Source organism: Uranotaenia lowii, chromosome 1 (assembly GCF_029784155.1).
Source record: "Uranotaenia lowii strain MFRU-FL chromosome 1, ASM2978415v1, whole genome shotgun sequence".
In the NCBI taxonomy this organism is placed as follows: domain Eukaryota; kingdom Metazoa; phylum Arthropoda; class Insecta; order Diptera; family Culicidae; genus Uranotaenia; species Uranotaenia lowii.
In genome coordinates, this window is record NC_073691.1 from 165,825,069 (window position 1) to 165,842,732 (window position 17,664).

Sequence of the window (17,664 nt, forward strand, 5' to 3'; positions counted from 1 at the left end):
AAAATACAGTCCACTTTATTGTAATGTTTTGTGAGAATGATCACGCCATCAGGGGCGAACCTGAATTATACAATCAGAGAGTTCCAAACGAGAAACTTATCGTATCTAAATGTTTGTTTTGATAGATTTTAGGAACACTGCTTTGAAGCACATAGACAGTTCATCGTTATAGCATCCGGAGAGATAAATTACCTGAAAATAGAAGAAGAAAAAAAATTAGTTTGTTGAAACCTCAATAAGCATTCTCGTAAATCAAAAACAACAAAAGGTATCAAGAACCAGTGCATATCTTTGAAAAATTAATGCCAAAATAAGTAAAGTTAGAAAAATAAAGTATTTCCTTCTTCCCTTTCCAATCGGCATTCTGAAAATTATTTCAATACAAATATGTACTTGAATTTCTAGAACACCAACACTATTATTGACAGTTAACAGCACGATAGTTCCCGGGTTCGTTCCGCTAATTGCAAAATCATTAAAATTGATCCACAAAACAACAGCAGCAACAATATTTACACCAAGCGTTCTCAGTCAGATCAGCATCGACAGACTATAAAACTCCTTGACAGAATTGTCGGATGTGGCAGAAGCCATCCATATTAAATTTTATAGAAACAATCGAAGTCAGAGTCAGACTTAGGGAAGAACGACCCTGGCAGTTAAACTCCCTTGAAAAAAAAAATCAGAGTCAGAGTCCGATTTCCATCCATCAAACTTTATTTCTAGAGATCGATATGTTATGGGACGTTAGCAAAATTTCTCGTGCCCATTCATCGTGCAAACTGAAAAGATAAAAACATCTTGAATAATCCGACCAGTCGTCTCATTCTACTGGGTCACAGTATCATCTCCTGGTTTTGCCAGTGATTCTCTGAAATGAAATATTCAGTATGCAAATCCAGCAATCTAATGGAATCCAGCAGCAAATCTATTAGCAGGTACGTTACGAGAGCTACCACTTACTTCTGTCTCACGGCATTCAAATTGGATGTCTACTTCCTCCGATTGGTTTCCTATGAATATGTTCTTTTTGCTGATCACCGAGTTCACTATACGCTTTTGAATTTGATTCCTGTTGCTCACATCCCGCTCACGTAGTGTATCGCAATAAAAACATGTTTTCCCCACCTTACTCATCCCGCAATCATTATACGCTTCCAGTCCCCAGAACCGCCTGAGTGAATGATCAGATTTAAAATATCACTCTGCTCTGGACTTAAAGTTCAATTTTTTGTCCCCACTTCAATCTTTAGAATGAAAACAATATAAGAAAAAATTGTCATTTCAAGTTGTTACCTCCAGGTCTTTCCAAAATTTAGGATCAACTTAACAACAACAGGTAAAGATTCAAGCACCAAATAAGGTTCCACACCGGTTTTCCTTCCCGGGGAATATATTTGCTGCACTCTCGAATGGAACTGCCTGACGAGCTCTGGCGTCTTAAATTGGAAGTTACGCTCAAGTGAAAAAAAAATATAACTTCAACGCCGCGCCTGCCTTCACATTACCACAAAAATCGGACAGCTTCGACCCTGACTCAGATTCTCCATGGCGGAGGAAGTGTTGCCGGGGTTTTTCGGTTCTCGATTTTTTTCGGACATGCCCAGATGTTCAAAGTAAAGTTGACATGGAGATCAGCCAACTAAGGTACAAATGAGGCTCTATTTTTTTGTGCTTTTTATCCAAATTAATTTTGTTTTTTAGTTTAAATATCCGAAGAACACCTTTAAGAGGTAATGCAGCAATATCATTTAAATAAATAGTAAAAAACAGAGGTCCGAGAACAGATCCCAGGGGAACGCCAATATCGATTGATGTTAAATAACTACGAAAGCCATCAACGTTAACAAATTGAGATCTTTCTGAGAAATAGCTTTTGATCAAGTCTAAGAGTAGGCGTTGGCTGAAACGAAGCGCACGTGTTTTTATTTCGTCCGTCGCGAAAAATTTCCAAATTTTAACTTGAAATCGTGAAAAGTGAAGATAAACGTGGATAAATTTCGATAAAATAGCTTCTATTTTCAACATGGAGTTTACACTGGATGTGCTTACCAGTTACAGTTTACAGCGTATTCAGAAACAGTGGAATTTCAGGCCAAGAATGTGGTGTCCGAAGAATGAAACCCCCTAATTTCGAATTGGTTTTAAGTTTTATTTTGCCTTACCGGTAACGAATAACATAAAGTTTGAGGAAAAGTTAAAGGGATTTAAGATAAAGATACTTGGGATGAAATATGTGGCAAATCAGCAGTTGGATAATGCCTGCGTTCGTGTGGAGAAAAGAGTTGTACGGCATTGATAAGCTCTTAAACAAGCTCGATAAACCAGGATTGGGTGAAATTAAATGTTCCCCCACAGAAGAAGAGATTTTAAGTGTTGTACATTACATCGGATCATTTCGGAAAAATCTATGCAATTAGTTATCACAGCACATCAATTATCATGGCGGTAAAGTGAATGTTTTCGCTAGTTATAAACAGACAAAATTCATTGTCATAACAACATGAAGTGCAGAATATTAGTTCTCAACGCTTGCTCAAATGTGCAAAGCTCATCGGAATGGGTTCCGGTGTGAATTATGAGCAGACCGAAGTGTTAAAAGCATACCATTCTGTCCTTGAAATGAAGTGAAAAAGAAAATTTGAATTAGGACAAACTCAAACGACGTCGGATAAAAGCTAAAGCGCAGAAAACTCAGGAAATCAAGGTGGAATGTAAGCTGGGTTTTAAAGAAAGTGCTTTAGGTTCATATGATAAAGTCTGCTTCATTTAATATTGGAACAAATTCTTTTGCTCATTGTGGCGCTCCTAGTGGACGGATTTGGAAACTTTTTTCACCCACGTGTCGGGAAATTCATTACCTTTCACCATGTATTTATGTCATAACACCAAACGATAGCATTTTGTAAACAACCGCCATGGAAGCCGAACGGAGAGATCAAATTGTGCACAGTTTTCTTACGAGTACGAGTACGAGAATTTCTTCGAAACAGCAATGAATAATTTTTTTAATTTTTTTTTATGAAAGAGTAAAGAAAATGCTACATTTGTATGAAAAACAAATTATGAATTCGTTAATAAATGACTGAACTACACGCAATTGTTTGTGTTCCAATATTGAATGAAGCAGACTTTACATCCGTCGAACTTGGTCAGCACTTGGTCGTACAGCTTTCGAGCACGGATTCTGGCCACATTGTTCTGCTTCAGCGTCCGATTTGGCTGTTTGCTGGCTCGGAATGACCTTATTCCTTCCCGGAGCCGAATTCGTCGCACCGTACTGTGAGCGGCCTGGAACTTATTGGCCAAATCGCGGTCTGAAAGATTGGGATTCCTCTTGACGGCCTTGATGACTTTCCCACGCAGTTTCCGGTCGACAGTTCCACTCCGACGCTTCGAATGCGGCTTCCGAGTCGTCGTCAATGTTTCCTTGTACTGCTTGATAACACGCCATACGGTATTTCTGGGCATTTTAAGCTGTTTAGCCTAGCTTCGATGCCGACAACAATGGATTTTCAAGAAAACTGTGCACAATTTGATCTCTCCGTTCGGCTTCCATGGCGGTTGTTTACAAAATGCTATCGTTTGGTGTTATGACATAAATACATGGTGAAAGGTAATGAATTTCCCGACACGTGGGTGAAAAAAGTTTCCAAATCCGTCCACTAGGAGCGCCACAATGAGCAAAAGAATTTGTTCCAATATTAAATGAAGCAGACTTTAGTGAAATAACATGATTTCCACAATGTGATGTGGTTTTTCCTAATATTATGTGATCACCGGATAATAGTAAAAATTGAGAAATCGTGGCTTTTGGATGTATGGTTCCAAATCAGCGAAGAATGTTTGCTGTCGACCTATTTGGTGAGATCCAACCTTATTAGAATTTTAATCTTCTGTGTTGTATGATTTTATATAGTTTTGGTACATAAAGAATATCAAGCGTTTGGGGTGAGCCCGTTCTATGACTACTGTATGCACAAGAAGATTGCATTATAATGTTTAAATTTCCGATATTTATAAGGCATACGGAGTACATTTCCAGGATTTTTTCTATTTTTTTGTGCATATATCATGTAGAATAAATGTGAGGGGGAATATTTTTTATGAAAAAAGAAACTTTTCGAGCTCTAAACAGACCTCGAAAGGTTTCATGATCTGCTGATATTTTCCGTTTCTCTTTTTTTATTTTCAAGAGCGAGTAAAGGCGCTTTATCCTTGGTCGATGACCAGAAACGATTGTACACTGAAATTCTCAGCTGTTTAGCAATAAAAAATAAAACGTAAGATGCTTTCATTTATAACATATATTCTTCAAAATTCTTTTAATCTAAGGCTTAGGATTTCTGTGTACAAAATAAATCATTTCCAGCCCTTCCAGAATGGTTCTAGTGATCGGATGAGTTTCTTCACAATACGCATGGTTACTTCATCAAGGAGCATTTTTCTTAGCATGCTTCCAACGATATTGCCCATTTGAAACGTATGGTACTGGTGGTCCACGTTTCTTCCTGTTCCTGTGTTCCGGATGTCTCTGCGTTCTCTGCTCCATGGTAGGCCCAACCGCTTTGTGTTTTTGATCATTTTAATGTTTTTATGTTAAAATAATTAAAGACATGAACAAAGACAAGAAGAATAATAAGACACTTTTATTATTCTTTGGGACTCAGACATAAGTTCTGGCTATGGAAGTACGATTAGTGATTAGTGATTAGTGTATAGCTTTTGATCAAGTCTAAAGGAGCACCAGAGCAAAACTCCTTTTTTAAGAAGTATTTCGCTATATACCGTGTCAAACGCTTTAGATAAATCTAGGAATAAAACTAGAGCATCCTCATTTTTTATCCAAATTCAGTTGAATGCTATTTATAAGCTCAATAACAGCATTACTGGTAGGAGATTTTCTCTGAAGGCGATATACTCAATATCGCACAAAGAACCTAAGGAAAGATCGCTGGGAACAAGCAATACAATCTCAGTTTCGAGGATCTCCAACTTTCAAATGAACCAATAACGACGCCGGCTAAGTCCGTGTCGTCCATAGGGAAGGGAAGTGCAGCACATGATGGCTGTACGCCATCGCTCCACAAATCTCACGCTGATTATTTGAGGGTAAGAAGGGTGATGTGGCGTGGAAATCACTTTGGTGAATGATGTGGCCACTTGATACCTATCCTCTTTCTTTCCTGAAATGCCCTTTCTATTGAAAACTCCTGATTAATCCTAGTGGCCTTAGAAGGTTTAAAGGTTGCCGATGGTAAACTTAGCAGAATGATTGCTGCAGCTTCCTTCGGCGGCATGTAACCGACCTGCCTAGAGAGTGACCCCGTTTTATCTAATTGTCTAAAAAGACTTCAGTACGTTTCTAAGGTAGTCCCCTTCGCTTGGCTATAACTCATGAGTCGTCCAGTTAAGAATCTGGCAACATTCCAGCGGGGCGAGGCGACCGATCTTACCCGCGTATGAGTAGTACCTTCATACGGGAACCGCAAGCGACGCGGCAGGAAGACCGGCACAGAATCCGCGCCCCATTTCGTTATATCACCAGCAGCAGCAGCAACATCATTGCCGGTACACACTTGGTAGGTAGTTGTTTTCGATACAGTCTCGGACATTCGGCGGCGGAAAACGCGAGGCAATGGCAATGGTTTAGCTCCTATACGTGACGCCGCCGGCTTGGCCCGGACCTTCTCAGTATGGAAACAGCGGATACAGAGGTTTGGAAAGCTCGTTCCGTTTACTTGCTGCTAACTGCTTGTCTATATAGACTACGTTTTTTTCCCTTCTCTGTTAACAGGCCAGTCGCGCAGCAGCGTCTACGAAGATGACGATGATATGCCGAGCATGCGAGGGCCTAGTTGGGAGATGTGATGTGTGCTGGCTTGTTTTATGTATATTTCGTCTCTCGACTTGCTGCTGCTCTGTGTTATTGTGTTATAAATTGCTCTCGCCCGCTTACTCATCAGCATCTTGTTTTTCCTGTCCGCTTCTTATTTTATCGCCCCTTCCGTCTGACCCGCCTGCACCCTGAGTCGTTCCCTTATTTTAACATTTTATATTTTATTATTTTTTTGCTGCTGCCGTTGTTGGTGTCTTGCTTTGTGCCTCCACTTCTCGATTTACACGCGCCCTTCCACCATCCCACACCGTTTTTGAATATGCACCTCACTCAGTGTGGTGTGTTTTGCTCATCAGATCTGTTTTTCTTTCTTCTTCGGTTGGTTATCCGTTACCACTCCTCGGCGCTACCTTTCTACAAGGCTCCTTCTCTCCTAGGGTTCCTCGAATATGTCAGATCGGTTTTATGCGGTTTGTATTTAGTGGGAGCATCGAGCAAGGCAGTTCATAACTTGTCCGCTCGGTGACTGGCTTGAATGCTTATTTTGGCGGTCGTCTCCGGCAACTCTAAGCTGAACTGAGCTGGAACTGCCGGCCGAAAAAAGGAACCGGTGTGGACGAATAAACGGATGGCTGTGGAGATTTCTGCTGACGAGAGGGGTCGTGACTTTTCGCGCAGTCACTTTGGTTATTCTTTGGGACGTTGGCATAGGTTTTTTTTCGTTTTCATTTTTTATGTTCATTGTTCCTCATTCGAATCGCTTTGCTTCTCCAACGTTTGCGGTGGAAGTTTTTTTTTTTTCCTGTACCTACTTCTTTCTGCGGTCTTTGTCGCTATGGTTTATCTGCTTCATTCCGTACGCGTTTTTGTTCCTCGGCTCTGCTTACTCGAGGATCATTGAATGGCATCGGTAACCCGTGTGGTGGCGCGGTTGGCGTTTCAAGGCACCAGGTTTAAAGGGAGCAGAGTTGCCTGTTATTCAATCCTAATCTGTTCCATATCTTTTTACCCGTTAGAGTTCTTGGTGTGTAAATTTGACACTCCTGATTCTAGGTGAGCTAAATAGAAATTCGCTGCAGGATTTTTGCAGCATTTTTTCTACTTTTCGACAAAATACTGAGAAGTTTTTGAAAAGAGTTGTAATCGTTCAAGATAAAAATTCATGCTTCAAAATAAACAAAACTATTGTTTTATGTTTCATGCTCAGTTTGATGAAATTTTCAAACCTATTCTATGAAAAACTTTCTTAAAGACTTAAAAAAAGTCTTTATAATGATAGTTTTTAAGAAACAAAATTTGTTACCCACTCACAGGTAGGTGATTTAATCAGACCAATTTGACATTTCTAGCGCAACATTTCATAAGGGCGAAACTAGAAATTAGCTCGAAACGAGAAAAACGCGTTTGAAATTTCGGAACATCTAATCAAATCCTATTTAAAAAAAATCTAATCAAATCCTATCTTGAAAAAAATTTTTCAAGAAAACCAAGAAATGTGCATTATGTTCACTCATTGTGCGTTGGTTATCAAAAACTTTTTTCACTAAATTTCAGATATTTTCGAGTTTCGTCCTTTTTTGTTTTCGATTCCAGTTACGCCTGCAAATTTCGCTCAATGGATCGGCCGTTTTTGTTTTGGTTTTGAATTTTCGCCCTTTGGTCCTACACGAAAAAACTAATGAGGCCGTTTCGTCGTCAACTCAGTTACGCCTATTGGCCCTACACGAAATAGCCCGAATTCGCTCGACTCGGATGCGTGCGGGAAAAATGCTGGCAACCTTATTCTAACTTCAGCTTCCTTAGGCACTGAATAAAGTTATAGTCAACATCGACAAACCGGAATTATCGTCAACATCGGCGACGGCGACATCACTGACGTTGACCAGACATCTATCAAACAACTTCCAAGTGTCGGAACCAACAAAAAAAAACGGGTTGCCGGTTTCCGAGGTGTTTGATGAATTTTTCATTGTCGCTGATTGACAATCACCAGCGCGAAAACTTCATATTTCAACTGCAGAGTATTTTCATGGAAACATAACTCGCAATTGATGAACCTGACAGCATATAGTAACGTACAGCATAACGTCTTTGTACTGTAGCTTCGTTCAATCATCGATTCATCGATTGAATGACATAGCTTGACAAACATAATTCCTAAAACTTACTCGGTCCATGGCAATCGTTATCCAATTTCTCGGACACCCCACATTCGCCAGATCACGCTCCACTTGGTCTAACCAACTCGCGCGTTGCACCCCTGATCTTCTTGCTTCTACCGGATTCGTAGCAAACATCTGTTTTGCAGAACAGACGTCCGTCATTCTTGCAACATGTCCTGCCCAGCGTATCCGGCCAGCCTTCTCCTTCTCTGAATACTTGGTTCGCCGTAGAGTCGCACGAGCTCGAGGTTCATTCTTCGCCTCCCCACTCCGTTTTCCTGCACGCCGCCAAAGATGGTCCCTAACATTCGAACCGGTTTAATGAGTGTCTTAAACAGGTTACATTTCTTGCGAGAGCTAAGTCTTCTCGACCGTGGTTGCTTGTGGAGTTCATTTCATAGTAGGCACGACTTCCGCTGATAAGATAGACAAAGTCTTCGACTATCTCCAGCTCGTCGCCGTCGATCGCGACCTGGTCAAGCGGGTTCGGTAGGTCTCAGATCCGCAGGCCAGCATGTACTGGCTTCCTTAACTTCACTCATCGTTGGGAGTGGCTCCTTTAAGTCGTCGACTACGCCGGCGATATACCTTCCCCCACCAGCTCGATCTCCTGCATGTGCGCCGTTCAGGTGTTCATCGAAGTGCTGCTTCCACCTTTTGATCATCTCGCGATTGTCCATCATGATGTCCTAATCCCAGCACATTTTGGCTCGCGGCACGAAGCTTTTACGGGATGCGTTGAGTTTCTGATAGAATTTTCGTGTTCCTTGGGAAAGAAGCAGCTGCTCCAGCTCCTCGAGCTCCTCCTCCTCCAGGCGGCGCTTTTTCTCCTGGAGAAATCGGACTCGCTGCCATTTTCGGCGATTTTCCACATTTCGACGGGTGCCTCTTTGCACTACTGTAGCCCGCGCGACATTCTCTTCGTCCATCACCCTTCCACACTACTCGTCGAACCAGTCATTCCGTCGAGTTCGTTCAACATGACCAATGACGTGCTCCGCAGCACTGTTAATGGCTGTCTTGATGGTATCCCAACAGTCCTCGAGAGGGGCTTCGTCAAGCTCGCCCTGCAGCGCTGCTTCGAGCGATTGCGCGTAGTCTGCCGCGACCTCAGGTTGCTTCAGTCGTGTGATATTTAAGCGAGGCGAGCGTCGATTTCTTATGTATTTCACTACGGAGAGTTTTGGGCGCATCTTCACCATCACCAGAGAATGGTCAGACTCGATGTTGGCGCCTCGACAGGATCTGACGTCGATAATGTCCGAGAAGTGCCGGCTGTCTATCAAAACGTTGTCGATCTGTGATTGCTACATACGGCCTACGGCGGCGAAATCTATTAGTCTGAGGCCGTTTTCGTTGGTCAGCTGATGCGCACCGAACCTTCCAATTGCCGGTTTGAATTCCTCCTCCTGGCCGAATTCCCGATGTCGATCTTCATCCGATTTCCATTCGAAATTTTTTGTTCGTTGCTTATGTTTTTTTTTAGTCACGGGGTTGCAAGGCCTGCAGCTAACCCCTAAATATCACAGGAGGACCATCGCGATGTTGCTGTTTTGGGTCCCGAGCACCACCAGGACGTTGTTGCACTCCACACGCCCCTGATAAGAGAACAGACGCGAACGGAGCCCCCTCTTTCAGTCTACATGCGACCAAAGCATCCACCGGGGTTGGGTATCCGATCTTCGCTAAGGTTGCTCGCAATTCTATAATAATTATGCAATTCCCTTAAAAAATCATTGTTTACAAATAAAATGCAGGAGGTTAAAACATGGAATCAGGTGACTTCCTGATATATTATATCTAGAGTTTTTTTTGATTAAGTCGTATGAGCCACCTGACGTGTTTCGAGAAAATCACTGTTGAAGTTTTGATCCCTCTTTTAAAATCTACTATTTAAAATATTGCTCGGATTTGTCTTTAGAAATCGGTATGCGATAAGAAAATAGATGAGAATTAGACTAGTGTATTTGATTCAGGCAAACATTTAGTTGTTCGAATGGACATGTACTTACGACTTTTGGCATTGCATGATTGGCTCTAACGTCGTTTTACATGCTGTTAAATTTTATCTTTAAACTGTATAACATGTGTCCTAAACATTTCTATCACTTACTATTTAGCTTCAAGCACTCAAGTTCTAACATTATATGTATGGCTCATCTGATTAATGGTAATTACCGGAATGGGTTTTAAAGGAATTCGTCATGTGCCAATCAGCATAGTATAGAATAAGAAAAAATGACTTATGTTTGAATCCCTGGAGCTTTGTCTAGGTCCTCGCGGGTGATATGCTCTCTGCGGAATCTCCGGTTTCTACGAAACGCTTTTAGTTTTGTTGGCAGCATCTGTGGTGAAAAAATGATGAAACTGAAAATCAGTCCAGTCATAAAAGATACGCATTGAACTTACCTCACAATAAAAAGAAGAAGTTTGTTTAATCATACTGACTTGAACAACTCTCACAAACAAAATTTCTTCATAAATTTTCAACTTTACATCACTCGCCGCTGCATTTTCTGAGAAAATGCATAAGGTCGCAAAAACCAACGAACCGAACAAATATTTTGCGACCTTTGTTTTGCACGCCAATCCAGTGCAATGCAAAAAGTCGTAAAAACCAAATTGCACTCGAAAATGAGAAAGTCATTATACGTCCTAAATTCAAACCATTTTGTAGAATTTATTCATTGATCAAATAAAATGAAAGTTTTTTCTAAGATAGATTACATGTTTATCAATCGTTTGTAGCCAATAACTCAATTTTGTTTACATTGGTTTATACGACGTAATCAAAACTAACTCTAGATATAATGAGTACTGTTCAGCTCTCAGTTGATGAGAAAAGAATCAATCGACCCAATTTCCGAATAAATTCATGAAATATTATAAAAAAAAGTCCTTGCAATAAACGATATTGGTTTGAAAGTTACTATTGAATCGACTAGAAGAGCCTCATTATGTTTAAACCAATATCAATAATCAATTCAACAAAATATCGCTTAAATTTCCAGGCTTTTTTGTCAACTAAACGTTTAGCTGTGTACATCATTCTGTTCAACAATTCAACAAGTTTTTCATATGATTCAATTGTTTCTGTACCCTTTTGATGCATATTTGAATATTACAAGACATTATGTATTGCAAGTATTTAGGGGAAATTGAGGCAATTAGGACTGCATTCATCAACAGAAATTAAGTGGTGTCCATTATTTTATTCAACAGTTAGGCTTATAGGGGAGATGAGGGCATAATGGGCACCTTAAGGAAAATGCTTATTTAACCATAGAGAACAGCTGTAATATGTGAACTACATCATTGTTTCGTGTTCCGACACTCAAATAGTCTATTGTCTAATTGGATGAAACTTGAAAAAGTAGATAAAAACGTTTAAAAATGCATTTTAAAAAATTTTGCCGAAAGCTGAAAACCAGTCACTGTAGAGGCATAATGAGAAACCCCCCGAGGCAGTATGAGCACCATTAATGAAGGCATAATGAGCATTTTCTGCTGGGGAATCTAGCAGCGAATTCGACTCGATGAAGTCAATTGAGTAATAGAGCTACAGCTCAACTTGTATCATCTGACGATTTGGCCTATTGGTTAGATGTCGGAGAGATAATCAGTAGGCTCGAGTTCGATTCCTGGTGGAGGTGATTTTTTTTTCTTCATTTATCATTTATGAGCATGATTGCACTAAACGGTGAGGCGTAGATTCATCAAACAAAGCAAAAACAAAATAATCTAGGTCTGTTTGTAGAATTCAAAGAATTAACACATGTTCATACATTATGTTTCTGGTGTTTTGTTTGACGGATGATGCTTTGATGCTATTAGCCGTATAATGTAACAATAAAAAAAATCAATCATGAATGGTATGTGCAAAAAAAAAATCCCCTCGGACAGGAATCGAACTCGAGTCTACTGATTACCTCTCCGACATCTAACCAATAGGCCAAATCGTCAGATGATACAAGTTAAGCTGTAGCTCTATTATTCAGTTGACTTCATCGAGTTGAATTCGCTGCTAGATTCTCCGGCAGAAAATGCTCAATATGCCTTCATTGAAAGTGCTCTGTTCGCCTCTAGTGAACAAATTAAAGTAAAAACGCGTTTTACAATTGATTAAAGTGAAAAATCAAAAATTTTATGATGCTGAAAATTTAGAAACAATGTGTAGATCATGTTGCAGTGCATACATTTCAGATCAAGATGATTCAAAGGTCATAAAAGCTTATTTGGTGGTGCTTAAAAATTATAATATTTTCGTCACTTGAGAACCTAGCTGGTTATTATTTAATATTTCTGTAAATATGAAAAGGATATTTCTTTTTTGGTGAAAAATTAATACTAAAGCTTAGTTCTTTTAGAAATGGGACAGTTACGAATGCGTGTATCTCAAAAACCATTCGTTTGATCAGAATACTTTCTATGAAGAAAATGAAGGAAATCTTATGATAATTCATGAAAAAAATTGAAAAAAATTATTTATCATTTTTTTGTAAGAAAAAAATCTACTTTACTCTTGGTACCTCCCATCTGCCAGCGCACACTTTTTTCAGTCATGATATTGATCAGTTTTTCAAACTTATACTTCGTTCAATCTGTTTTTCAGGTGGCTGCATCCTCCTCCTTCAATTTCTGCTAATTTTCGGTCCTATACTTCTCTTTTAAAAGAAACTGAGGACAATTTAGTGGATACAGCTGTTTAAAAACTAATAAATTGGATTATTTTTGAGCCAGTTCTTCGAGCGTTTAATAGAATTTTTGCTGGCAGTATCTGACAATAACTAAGTAAAACGATCATGAGATTAAACTTCAAGTATAATCGGTTAGTATAGATCGAAGGTTACGAAGGGCACATACAAGATTACTCTTTTAAGGCTTTTAAAAACAGCGAAAACCAAAGTTTTAGTTTTGAAAATTGATGTTTTTTTTCCACAGGAACAGAATTTTGGCAAATCATTATATTTTATACAAAACAACCAGCAAATACATACTTTAATATATTCGGGACCTTGCCACGAGCAGAAATGGTAAAGGATTCAAACACTGGAATTTGTTTGAAATAGGGTATTTCATAAGTTTTGTCGTTCATCAGAAATCATCTGTCCCAGAACCTCGGTACCGGCTATACAGCTTACGAGCTCTGGAACTAGCAAAAAATTGTTGTTTGAGGTTAGGTTTGGATGACTCATATCTAGGCAACACTTTCAGCTTATCGGAGAAAAATATTTTGGACATTTCAGCGATCTGCCCTTAGTTTTTTGCTCATTGAAAATTAAAAATTCTGGTATGAGACTTGACTTCCCTGATGACCCTTAACCGTAGTTGCCGATCATGTGCTTCACTCCAATGCTTGATTTGAACTTTGTGGACATTTTTGACAGTGTTTGCATACTTTTCCACCACTCATTTATAGTAACTCTTTGAATAATCAACGGTTTTGTCAGCTACCATTTTGATTATGATGGATTTTGAAGGAAACTGTGCAAAATTATTTTTTTCTTATTCTCTTGCATCGAAAGTATCTCAAAAACGCGTAAACTTTAAATTTTGAAAAAAATAGGTCGGATAGTACTTTTCACAGGCAACAAAATGCTGTCAAAATTTTGAATGTCCGATTACTAGTAAACGAGCTATTAGTAGAAGAAAGTGTCCCATTTCTAAAAGAACTAAGCTTTATAGGTAGTACGAAACAAGTCCTCATGAAAATTTGTTTAAGAAAATACGTACTTATGTAGAAAAATGGACTTCTCATTATGCCTCGGGTGCTCGTTATGCCCTCATCTCCCCTACATGTTATAATGTTTTTTACATTTTCTGATGCTTTCTCATTTGATTTGTTACTACGATTTTTTGGTACAAATCGTATGAGTTTATGAATGAATTTAGGGAAAATTGGGGAAAATGAAACTTTTATCGTCTACAGAGGGCTAAGCGGTGTTCTCCATTCGATTCAGCAATGAGCTTGGCACCTGATTTCATGTTTTTTGAATCTGTTCAATTGCATTTCCGTTTGTTACAATGTTTTTTTTTTCGAAGAAATCGCATGAATTTAGTGGAATCGGGGTGGTTGAGGCACTTCTCGTCAACTTAACACTAACCGGTGTGCATCATTCGATTCAGCAATGAATTTTACACATGCTTTATTTATTTTTGTGCATTTTCTGATGCATTGTCGTTTGTTATAATGATTTTTTTTTTCAACATATCGCTTGATTTTGGGGAAATTTGGGGTGATTACGGCTATTTTCGTAAGCTGAACACCACTCGATTCAGCGACAAATTTTATACTAACTTAATGGGTTTTCGCATTTCGTAGATGAATTGCTTGGGTTAATACAGTGAAATTTATACACACATTTTAAAAGGTAGGGGAAGTTGGGTATATTTAGCTGTTTCTATTCATTCTAGTGCAATAAAGCGACACAATCAGCTTGAAGATGAATAAGGATGATGTCATGCTGAAACAACTAGCAACGCAACGCAACGCAACGCAACGCAACGTTCCAATAAGATTGCGTTGCATTGCATTGGTATGTCATGCTGGCGCGACCTGTCACTTTGAAATTCCCTACAAATCATCACTTCTCTACATCTGATAATGCTTTGAATCGTCTCCTTTCTTTCCGGAGCCATCAAAAACTCATCAAATCAAGACCCGGATTGCAAGAATGCCGAAATTTGAACCGAAAAAATTCCTTGTTTTTTTTTGCCGGAACTAAGAATTCATGAAAATTTTCTCGCCGATTAAGATAGTTTTTAGTTTATAATCACAAGTTCGGACAGATCTTCGTACTATTGTGCTTAAAACCCGGAATCACTGCTTCAAATCGAGAAAAAACAATGTTCCTATTGGATTTCCTACTAGTCGCGCTACTAAACACATTGGCATCAGATTGGTCGCGCTACACAAAGCGACCAGTATGACAGGTCTGCGCGATTTCCATGGAGATCAAATGAGAGCTGGTTAGTCGTGTGAACGTTGCGTTGTAGGTCGCGTTGCTAGTTGCTTCAGCATGACATCAGCCTAAATCTATCGAAAATGATCATTCATGAAAAATTTTTGCACTTTGTTTGACAGCATTTCTTTGAAAAATTTCTAAATTTTAGGGGAAGAAGCAAAATGTCGCAGTAAGCTGGCCAAGTGGGTATTGGAAGCAGAGAAAATTACAGATCTATTTTACATTCTGCGAAAAATTTAGCTACTATTTTACACCTTTGTTCACAAGAATCCATAAAGCATTTCTTTTCGTACTGAAATGCGAACAAACAAACAGGAAGTGATCAGGGTATATAGCTCATATACTTGAATCCATTGAAAACTAGTTTTGTTTATTTGGCTTTTATACCTTTCTCAAATGTTGGTGCTGCAATAACAAAAACAACCAAATGGGATGAGTATTCAAAAATGACAAAAACGATGAAGTTCTGAAAAAATTAAAAGACAAGCACGAAATAAAGACTGAAATTAAAAATTCACATAGAAAACAATTTTAAATAGCTAAAGTAAAATAATAAATATAATTTGTAACTGTAGTTTACGAGAGCCTTCTTTATTATTATTATTAATTTCTTTATTTGAAACCTTTGAAACGGCTCATACCTTTGTTTGAGTTTTAAGGAGCCAAACATATTTTGTGTTTATAACAATTGATTACTTAGGTCTAGCACTTTTTTTTTAAACAGAATAAAGATAGAAAGGGAAATAGGAAATTAAAAAGTGTTATAAACGGAGATCGATAGCTTTTAGAAAAAAAAATAAATTACGAACATATACATAGTCCAAATCTATCACAGCTAACACTTTCCTCATTGGAACGTTTGGTGGTTTCCTTCAGGCCCGAAAGTTACTTCAAGGTTAATAATTTACATAATGAACAAAACAAAAAAGTGTAAAAAATTACAAAACAAAAAAACTGGAAGAAATGCTTCTATGATAGTACGAGACGCCTCCCCGCAATGTAAGCGGAGACTCTTTATAACAGGATCCGGACGAAAGTTGTGAGACACCTTTTCAAGTCATTGTTTATTTTCCCAAGCCACCCACTCATACCGATCACTGCGAAGAACAAAACCTGGCAACCCTGCCGTAGGCACTTACCTTTTTTTCCTTGTTGCTTCTACTTGGTTCGAAACCGAATCCCAAAAGGCTCTTTTAACCGGGGATTAGCCCTTATCCAAAATCAGGTTTAATTTGTTTATTCGGTAGAATTAACTCTTCATTCGTCACGTTATTTTTGGAGACCATTCGACACTATACACAGCTAGCCAACCCAGCATATACGTTCACAGCGAAAAAGCACCACCCTAGGAAACAAAAATCTCAGACCAGCAAACCCAAAATTCACCTTTCACACAATCGTAATCCTGTCGGAAGAACCGGAAAATGTCGGGTATTTGGCCGTAATAGCGCACCGAAAATAATCCAAAGCTTCACAAACTGTAAGGACCGGCACTGAGCCGTCGCTAGAAACACCTAAAAATCCTCGGTGACTTTTTTCTCGTTTGGGGGCAGCAGTCAATGTACTGGACGTACCCAAAAAAAATCCGCGCGTTTTTAGCTCCTTCCAAATTTCAAAAATCACTTATCCAATAGGGTATCCAAACCGGAAAAAGAATCCACCAATAGCACCGACTTCCGGCAACGGGAACGCTCGATAGTTTCACGGAAAAGTTCACTCCAAACGGCACAAACCCAGGTTTAGAGAAATTTCTACGGCGGCGACAAGCAAAGATGGACGCGTCTTTTTTCCAGCCAGCGAACGAACGACGAAGAAAAGCAAGCGGCGCAAATTTACTGCACTGACCGAAAGCGAGAGCAGCCAGGAACGATTCGAACCATCTCAAATGTTCGGCCCTCTCATTCTAGCGCCACATACGTTTTTGCAGGTGCTAGAGCGAGATGATCGGATGATGCGGCGATTTTCGATCGGAAGGTTGGCAGCAATGGTGTGATTTTTATAAATGGCTGCCGCCGCGGCGCCACCATCAAGTTGTCACTGAACAAGAGGCGTACAGAGAAAAAGGTGAGTTTTATCGACCAAGGTAAAATATAATACTCATCGTTCGAATTTATTTTCGCGTGCATTGAATTTAACTTCGGAAGTCCGGACTTCTGATCCAACCCCACTGACGTATCCGATAAAGGAAAATAAAGTACTAGATTGTCGGTTCACACGTGAACGTAATATATTATAGCGCCAGCACTAAATTTTACTTCGGAAGTCCAGACTTCCGACTTGCGACAAAGGAAAGTTAAGAACTAGATTGTCGGAAGTCTGTATTTTGTTGCCAGTTCACTATAGCGACGTTTCTAAAATTTTTATTAAAATTCACAATACAATTGTTCCGGGTTGTGGGAGGAGAAAAAACGCCGCTTTGATAGCAGTTGAATATCACAATACAAAAAATGTGACGGATCGTTCAAACTGTTGCTAGTTATTATTCGTGTTGTGAAACCGTAAGTTTTTTTGAATGTTGTGATATTCAACTGCTATCAAAGCGGCGTTTTTTCTCCTCCCACAACCCGGAACAATCTTCAAAATAAACGGTGTTGCTACCAATGTAATTATTTCCCGACAACCGGAAGGGTTACTAATCTGGATACTTGGCTAAAAGCTCAAAGTATAATCTGTTTCGACTTAAATCCTTCAGTCTACG

At 39.3% G+C, this 17,664-nt stretch overlaps 1 protein-coding gene across 10 annotated transcripts in view; it reads right to left on the reverse strand.

Annotated features, from left to right (window-relative positions):
- The window catches only part of LOC129742688 (C-terminal-binding protein), a 127,824-nt gene extending 111,025 nt beyond the window's left edge, over positions 1-16,799 (reverse strand). For 3 of the 10 annotated variants that reach the window (XM_055735139.1, XM_055735016.1, XM_055735272.1), the window contains exon 1: positions 16,353-16,796. The gene's annotated coding sequence lies outside the window, so the exon portion shown is untranslated. Of the gene's footprint in view, positions 1-16,105; positions 16,293-16,352 lie in introns of those variants that run through there. The other 7 variants (XM_055735074.1, XM_055734659.1, XR_008736597.1 and 4 more) reach the window with 6 other exon arrangements.
- Between the last annotated feature and the right edge of the window lie 865 nt (positions 16,800-17,664).